This window comes from Nannospalax galili, unplaced genomic scaffold, assembly GCF_000622305.1.
Source record: "Nannospalax galili isolate Female #2095 unplaced genomic scaffold, S.galili_v1.0 scaffold241, whole genome shotgun sequence".
In the NCBI taxonomy this organism is placed as follows: domain Eukaryota; kingdom Metazoa; phylum Chordata; class Mammalia; order Rodentia; family Spalacidae; genus Nannospalax; species Nannospalax galili.
The window spans coordinates 431,946-439,548 of NW_008345602.1; the positions used below are offsets into that span (position 1 = coordinate 431,946).

Below are 7,603 nucleotides of genomic sequence, written 5' to 3' on the forward strand. Positions count from 1 at the left end.
GAAAGCTTATGGTTTAATAGTGATGTGTTTGTGTGTCAAGTTGACAAGGGGTCAATTGTGCTGGACAGCTTTAGTGTCAACTTGACACACCTGGGTTGAGGGAGCCTCAATCGGGGAATTACCTCTATTGGACTGGCCTGTGGCCATGTCTGAAGGGCATCTTCTTGATGAGTTATGTGGGAGGGCCACGCCCACTGTGGGTGGTGCCACCCCTGGGCAGGTGAGCCTGTATTGTATAAGAAAGCAGAGAGGGCAGGGGCCAAGGGAGCAAGCCTGTAAGCAGCATTCCTCCATGGCCTGTGCTCCAGTTCCTGCCTCCAGGTTCCTGCCCTGAGTTCCTACCTTGGGCTCCCTGATGAACTGCGTGCGACCTGGGAGATGTAAGACAAATAAACCCTTTCCTCTCCAAGTTGGTACTGGTCAGAGTGTTTTGTCACAGCAATGAAAAACAAACTTAGACAGTGGTCTTACCTAGCAGGACCCTGCATGCTACAATACAGACCTCTCAGGCAAGGTGCTCCCACTGATACACACTGATACAATAGTGTTATGATTGTTATAGGATAACCAACCCCTTGATTGGATTTGAGGTCTTCTCCATAGGAGGGAATTCATTCCTGGTACTATAAACCTGGTCAAAAGCCCCACCCCTAGCTGAGGAGCTATTGACAGTTGATGGCTCCTAGAAAAGGAGTCATTTTTTCTTTGGGGATGTGGCCACTGGTAGACTGCCCATGGTGTGTGGGGCCACTGGTTAGGCCCCACACCCATGAACATACAGATATCACTAATTGGACTCAGTAGGTTACATATATTTTAAAAAGAGGATATAAAGGTGGGAAGGGGCATGTTGTGGGAAGTTTAAGGAAGAAGGGAACTGGGGGTAGATATGATCAAGATTTTACATGTGTGTGAAGTTGTTGAAGCATAAATTTAAAATATTCTTTTAAAAATTATTTTTGCCAGGCGTGGTGGTGCATGCCTTTAATCCCAGCACACAGGAGGCAGAGGCAGGTGGATCTCTGTGAGTTCAAGGCCAGCCTGGTCTACATAGTGAGTTCCAGGACAGCTGGGGCTACAGGGAGACCCTGTCTCAAAAAAGACCAAAAAAAATTATTTTTATTTTGTGTGTATGAGTGTTTTGCCTGTATGTATGTAAGTGCACCCATCTAGTGTGTAATGCCCACAGAGGCCAGAAGAGGGCATCAGATCCCTTGGAACTGGATTAGTTGTAAGTGGCCATGTGGATGCTGGGAACCTAACTCAGGTCTTTTGCAAAAGCAGCCAGTGCTCTTAACCTCTGAGCCATCACTCTAGCCCCTAAAATAGTCTTTTTTTTTTTTTTTTTAAAGCCATGCTTAGTGGTACATGTTTGTAATCTCAGCACTGGGAAAACAGAATCAGGTAGGTCCCTGGAGCTTGGTGAGTTTGAGGCCAATGAGAGACTCTATCTCAATAACAAGGTGGGCAGTGTCTTATGAATGACATCTGAGTTGTCCTCAGGCTTCCATATGTACCTACATATGGAACCTACATATACATGTACACCTGCACACACTCAAACATAAACACATGCATATATACACAGATACACAAACATACACAAAATAAAACAAAATACAGGGAATGATTTCTGTAAGGACAGCTTCTTCAGGGACAGAAGTCAGGTAATCTGGAAGTGGGAGGTTAGAAAAAGGGAAAGAAGTACAGTCCAAAGTGGAGTAACAGAACAGGGGGCCAAACCCCCAAAGTACAAGGTCAAGTATTTCATGTTTGCATAAACAACAGAAGGGAGAGCCCAAGAACTAAGACAATTTTATCACAGTGTTTATTTGAAAGGATAAATAAGCAAAAATACATAGAAGGGAAGCCCCTGTGGGTGCCAGGTTTCCTGGGCTATTACAATGGCAATGAGTTTTGAGTGGCAGTATCACTTCTTGCCCTTCTTTACATTACACTGAACACGGACACTCAGAAGCAGCTGGCCACCTGGTGCTCTCTGATCTGGTCTTTCTACCAAGTGCACAAACACTCCAGCATGACGGTGATAGACAGGAGAGCCCGCTTTAGCAACATCAAGCTATGGCAGACACTTCCTGTGGAATCAATCTGGATCATATTGGAGGAATTGAGGAAGAAAGGGAACATCAAGTTAAGGTTAAGAAGAAGTCTGAGAGGGCCAGAAGAATGAGGGAAATACATTTATCGACGGGTTTCTGGGAGTGGCCAGAACAACTCTGTGTTTACGCTGTATGATCTGACCAATGGGGAAGACACAGAGGATGAAGAGTTCCATGGATTGGATGAGGAGACCCTTCCACAGGCTCTGCAGGTCCCACAGCTGGAGCACGAGGCTGAGATTATCACTGCCAGTGATGAGTCCAGTTCTTCTAGCAAAGACCCATCTCCCTTTACTTCTTACCTCCCACCTTTCTGGGGCTTTGCAAAGGAGACAGACCTACTGCCCCCCCACACTGGATCTGTCACCAGCCTCAAAGGGCTCAAGTCCGGAAAGCTGGAACCTAGGGATGCATTTTCCACTTAACCCATTATGTCTGTCCCTGGGTTAGGGTGCACTCAGGGTACCAGGGAGAAAGGATGTGCTTCTTGCCCTACCTCCTCTCCTGTCCTAGACTGTTCCTGAGCCAGGGTCTAGAAACCCGACACTTTACATGTGTTCTCACACATAAGTACATGCTCAAATGTGCCTGCACAAGCTTCTTTCTCCTCCCCCTCCCACCCCTTCAGCTGCTGTTGCCTCCCTTCTCAGGTTGGTGCTGGATCCTTCCTAGAGATGGGGGAAGCCCTGGCTGCAGGCAGCCTTCCAGGCAATAGAAGATAGGAAGCCCCAGAGAGGACCTGGCAGTGAGAGGCTGAGAGGGAGGCCCACACCGATTTATGATATTAAAATCTCTCTCTTTCTACACACACACACATATATAATTTTTTATGATGCATTAAATCATTAAAAATAAAAACAATGAATAGGAGTTATGAAAACATTAGAAAGCCTATAAAAGAAGATAGCATGGGCACGTCCCGCTCCATTTTGTGCTGCTATAACAGACCACTTGAGACTAGGTAATTTACAATGAAAAGAAATTCATTGCCTCACAGTTCTGGAGGCTGGGAGCTTTTACAAGATGCCATCATCTGGAAAGGCCTTTCTTTTGCCTCTTGATCTGATGAGGAGCTGCCAGAGAGAGTCCACACACCAATTGCCTTTTATTAAGGCACTAAATTCACCTAGAGAGTTGAATCCCATAGTCTAACCACTTTCCAATCCCATCACAATGGCAATTAAATTCCAACATTCATTTTGTAGGGGAGAATCATGCAAACCATAGAAATCTACCTGTGCACCCTTCCACAAACTCTTGTTCTTCTTACATGCAAAATACATTTATTCCATCTAAGTAGTTCTAAAAGGCCTAACTAATTTCAACATCAACTTTCTCTGCAGCTATGAACCTGTGGAACCAAACAAGTTACATGCTTTCAAAATACAGTGTTGAGACAGGCATGCAATAGACATTCTCCTTCCAAAGAGGAAACAAGAAAGGGATAACAGGTCCCAAGTGAATCCAAAACCCCACAGGGCAAGCTAATGAGATAAGGCCCAAGAATTACCTTTGATTCCAGGTCCCTCTGAGATAGTCCCTCATGGCTCCTGACGGCCACTCTGACACCTTTGCTGGGTCCGGTCCACACACCTCATAGGTTGGAATCAGACTGTGACTTTTCTGAGCTGTACTGGTGGCTCCGCAGCTCTGTGGTCTCAGAGGTGGTTCAACGCCATGGCCCCACTGAGTGGAGCTCCCTGGTGGAGGCTCTATTCGGTGATGCTGAGGTAAGAGGGAAAGACAGAAGGACTTAAGGGGACATGAGAAAGGAGAAAGCTCATTGCTCTAGAATTTGGTTTACATTTCTCACTGAGTCAAGAACTTCAGTACAACTGACAAAATCAGGGAAGACTGCCTACAGAGACAACCATCCTTGTCCTCACAGATAGCACCAACAAGAATGTTTAGAAAAACAAATGGACCATGATTGCATAAGCCCAAAATGTCTGTGACCTTTGACTTTATCAACACTCCTCTTTGCTCCTTAAACCTGAAAGTCTACCTCATAAACCACCCTAGGATTACATTTACATAAGGAAATTCTTTCAGATAAAAGAAATATGCAAACCAATTCATTTTCTTTTACTTAATTTTAAAACTTTACTAAATTTTAAACCTACTTAATCCTTGAACCTAGTTGCAAATTGGTTATAAATTACATCCTTTCATCCTTTGGGCAATATATAAGTCATAAAAGTATCAGAGAGAGCATGTGCATGCGCACAAGAGAGAGAGAGAGAGAATTAAGACACTTAGGAGTGTCTCTCTACATACTCATGTGTAAATTTAAAGTATGTACTATCACAACTCTACTCCGTACAGACTCATCTTGAAATTCTTTTCTGGAAACTAGCAAGATGGCTCAATGGGTAAAGATCAAAGAGCCTCAGAACTTGATTTCAGATATCTGTCTACACTTACTCCCTTAATATAAATTTATATTGTCTTATGAGTTTAAATATGCTATCAGCTCCCAAATTGTTATCTCCACATGGATTTCTATGACAAGTTCAAGGTTAATACAGAAGGGCAAGGGGAGGGGAGGCAGCAGCAGCAGCAATGTGCTACCATGTGTTAGATATGTTTGATTAAAAGAACATGTGCTTCAGTGTGTGGGAAGTCATGACTGGGATTGTAATAGGGTTAAGAGGTCCAAACAGAAGCTTGGAAGGGAGAAAATAAAAATAAATTCTGGAGTGTTAGATCAGAATTGGAAGTAAAAGTGTGAACTCATGGTTTTCAATAATGTATAAGGAGAGGCTAGGAGTGGTGGTACATACTTATAATCCTAACACTTGACAGGGAGATCAGGAGTTCAAGGCCAGCCTCCACTATATAGCAAGTTGGAGGCTATCCTGGACTATATGAGATCCTGAGTCAAAAATAAATAAATAAATAAATAAATAAATAAATAAATAAATAAATAAATATACAAAAATAAACATCGATGTAAACATGCCTATTAAAGTGAGGCTAGAGAGGCTTCAGTGATTAAGAGTACCTGCTGCTCTTCCAGAGGACCCTGGTTTGGCTCCCAGCACCTGTATCCAGCGGCTCACAACAGCCTGTAATTCTAGTTTCAGGGAATTCAACACCCTCTTCTGGCCCCCGCTGGCACTGCACACAAGTGGTACACATACATACAAGTAAATAAGTAATTAAAAAAACTTCATGTACATACAAATGAATATATAAAATACGCTTACACATTCTTTAGGTCTATTCTTTAAGAGAGCCTTACAGCAGTGGCACATTAACAGTAGTGAGCACGTTTATTTGTGCTCAGATCTGGGTTTCTAAATTCCATTTTCCACTAAAGAGAACAATGAAATAGCTGACCTCAGCCCACAATGCATTGGGGGGCCTAGGAAGTACAGAATGAGCCTGGATTTTCTTCTTATGCCTAAAAAAAAGAAGTGTACAAACCAGGCATTGTGGCACATGCCTTTAATCCCAGAACTTGGGAGGCAGAGGTAGGCAAATCTCTGTAAGATCAAGGCCAGTCTGGTCTACACAGTGAATTCCAGGCAGGCTGGGGCTAGAGGGAGACCCTGTCTCACAAAGAATAATGGGAATATGTTAGAAGGACACGGAGATTACATTGGCCAAATCTGAAATGAATTGAACCTCAAAATGAATAAATAACCATGGATTATTCCAATTTAATAAAGTGGGAAACCATGCATAAATGTAAATGAATAAATTAGAAGTTTGAAGGATGGGGTCTTTCCAAACTCTCAGATTACCTTCTCGCAGATGTATTCATTATAAAGGAAAAGAATAACTTTACTTGGAGAAACTTGACTGACCCTGCCATAACCAGATAATCACAGAGGTTGAGGGGACACAGTTCTCATCTCTTGATTGGGGAAGTGTCAACACATGTAAGAAGGTCACAGGAACTAACACCATCTGTCCCAGTGGCTGGTTACCCTTGTGTGGCATGGACCCTCACTACCTCAACACCTTAACTTCTTCTGCTCCAGACACACTGGCTTCCCCACTGTTCTTGGAAAACCCACGCATACTTCTCCTGAAGGACTTTTTCACTGTCTCTCCTCACTCTGTATAGAATATTCTTTCTTGAGTTACCTAGATGACGTGTTCTCACCTCCCAAATTGTTGACCTATCTGGTAATACTTTCTATTTTCTTTATGAAATAGCAATAACTCTATCCTAACCCTAGGTTCCCTTTTTCTCCATATTTTTCTCTGTTGTACTTATAAATGCCTGTCATCTTTAAAAAGATTTACTTATTTATTTATTATGTATGTGTTTGTATGAATGTATGCCACATGTGTGTTGTGTGTGGGTGTCTGCAGAGGTCAGAAGAGGTCATTGGATCCTCTGGAGCTGGAGTTACAGGCAGTTGTGAGCTGCCTGGGGTGAGTTCTGGGAATTGAACTCAGTTCTATGGAAGAGCAAGAAGTGCCCTTAAGCACTGAGCCATTTCTCTAACCTCAGCACTGGCATTTATATATTTATGCGCTGGCTTCCTATTCTCTCCACAATAGAATGTCAGCTCCAGGAAAGAAAGCAAGAGCATTCTTTCTTTTGTCAGTTTTTCTTTTTAAATTTCTTTTCTTTCCCTTCATTACTTTTTTTTGTATGTTATGGTGATGGGGATTGAAGCTAGGGTCTCATTCTCACTAACTCTGTCACTGAGCTACATCTTCAGTCCTATTTATAGTATTGGAACTGATACCCTGGTATCAGGCTAATGGTCACTGAGGACCCAAGATTTACCAACAGCTACATCAGCCAGCTTGGGAGGAAACTGTCTCTAGGTTGTGGTTGGAGAAGACAATAACTTCAGGCAGCATCTTGACTGAAGTGTTGTGTGAGGCCTTGAACCAGAGATACCCAGCTGAGCTTCGCCTATGCCTGGGTTCCTCATGCACGGAAACTGTGAGGTAATAACTATCTTTGTTTTGCACTACTAAGTTTTGGAATATCTTGTTAAATTATAACAGCAGTCTATACAGGGCCTCTGAGCCAGATTGGTTTATTAATGGTTCCCAATGAGTTGCTTGTCTCTGCATTTCCACACAGAGCCTGGCTTGCCCACATGGCTTGCTTTGAACAATGGCGCATCACAAATGTGAGGGGGGTAAGAGATGTGAGAACTTACACATTCTCCCTCCAAAGAACCCAGACAGCAATCTGCAGAGGAGCTGAGCTGCCAGTTGTAACCCCACGAGTAAGTCATGAGAAATCAGTTTGAGAACCTATACAACTGTGTGAGGGCCCAAGCCAGGTCCCCACTAAGGCAAGGAGCCAAGTCATGTTGCATTAAGTTAGTGAAGGCTGGAGTTTTGGCTCCAGCCTCCTTTTCCGGGATTCTTTTCTGATATCTCTTCTTTTTAAAATTTATTTATTTTTTATTTAATGTGTATGAGTGTTATATCTGCATGTATGTAAGCGCACCTGTGTCATGCAGTACTTGTGGAGGACAGGAGGACATCAGATCTCCTAGAAC

General features: G+C 43.1%; 1 pseudogene; it reads left to right on the forward strand.

Annotated features, from left to right (window-relative positions):
• Window positions 1-1,904: 1,904 nt before the first annotated feature.
• On the forward strand, window positions 1,905-2,545 carry LOC103741000 (annotated as a pseudogene).
• The last annotated feature ends 5,058 nt before the right edge of the window (window positions 2,546-7,603 follow it).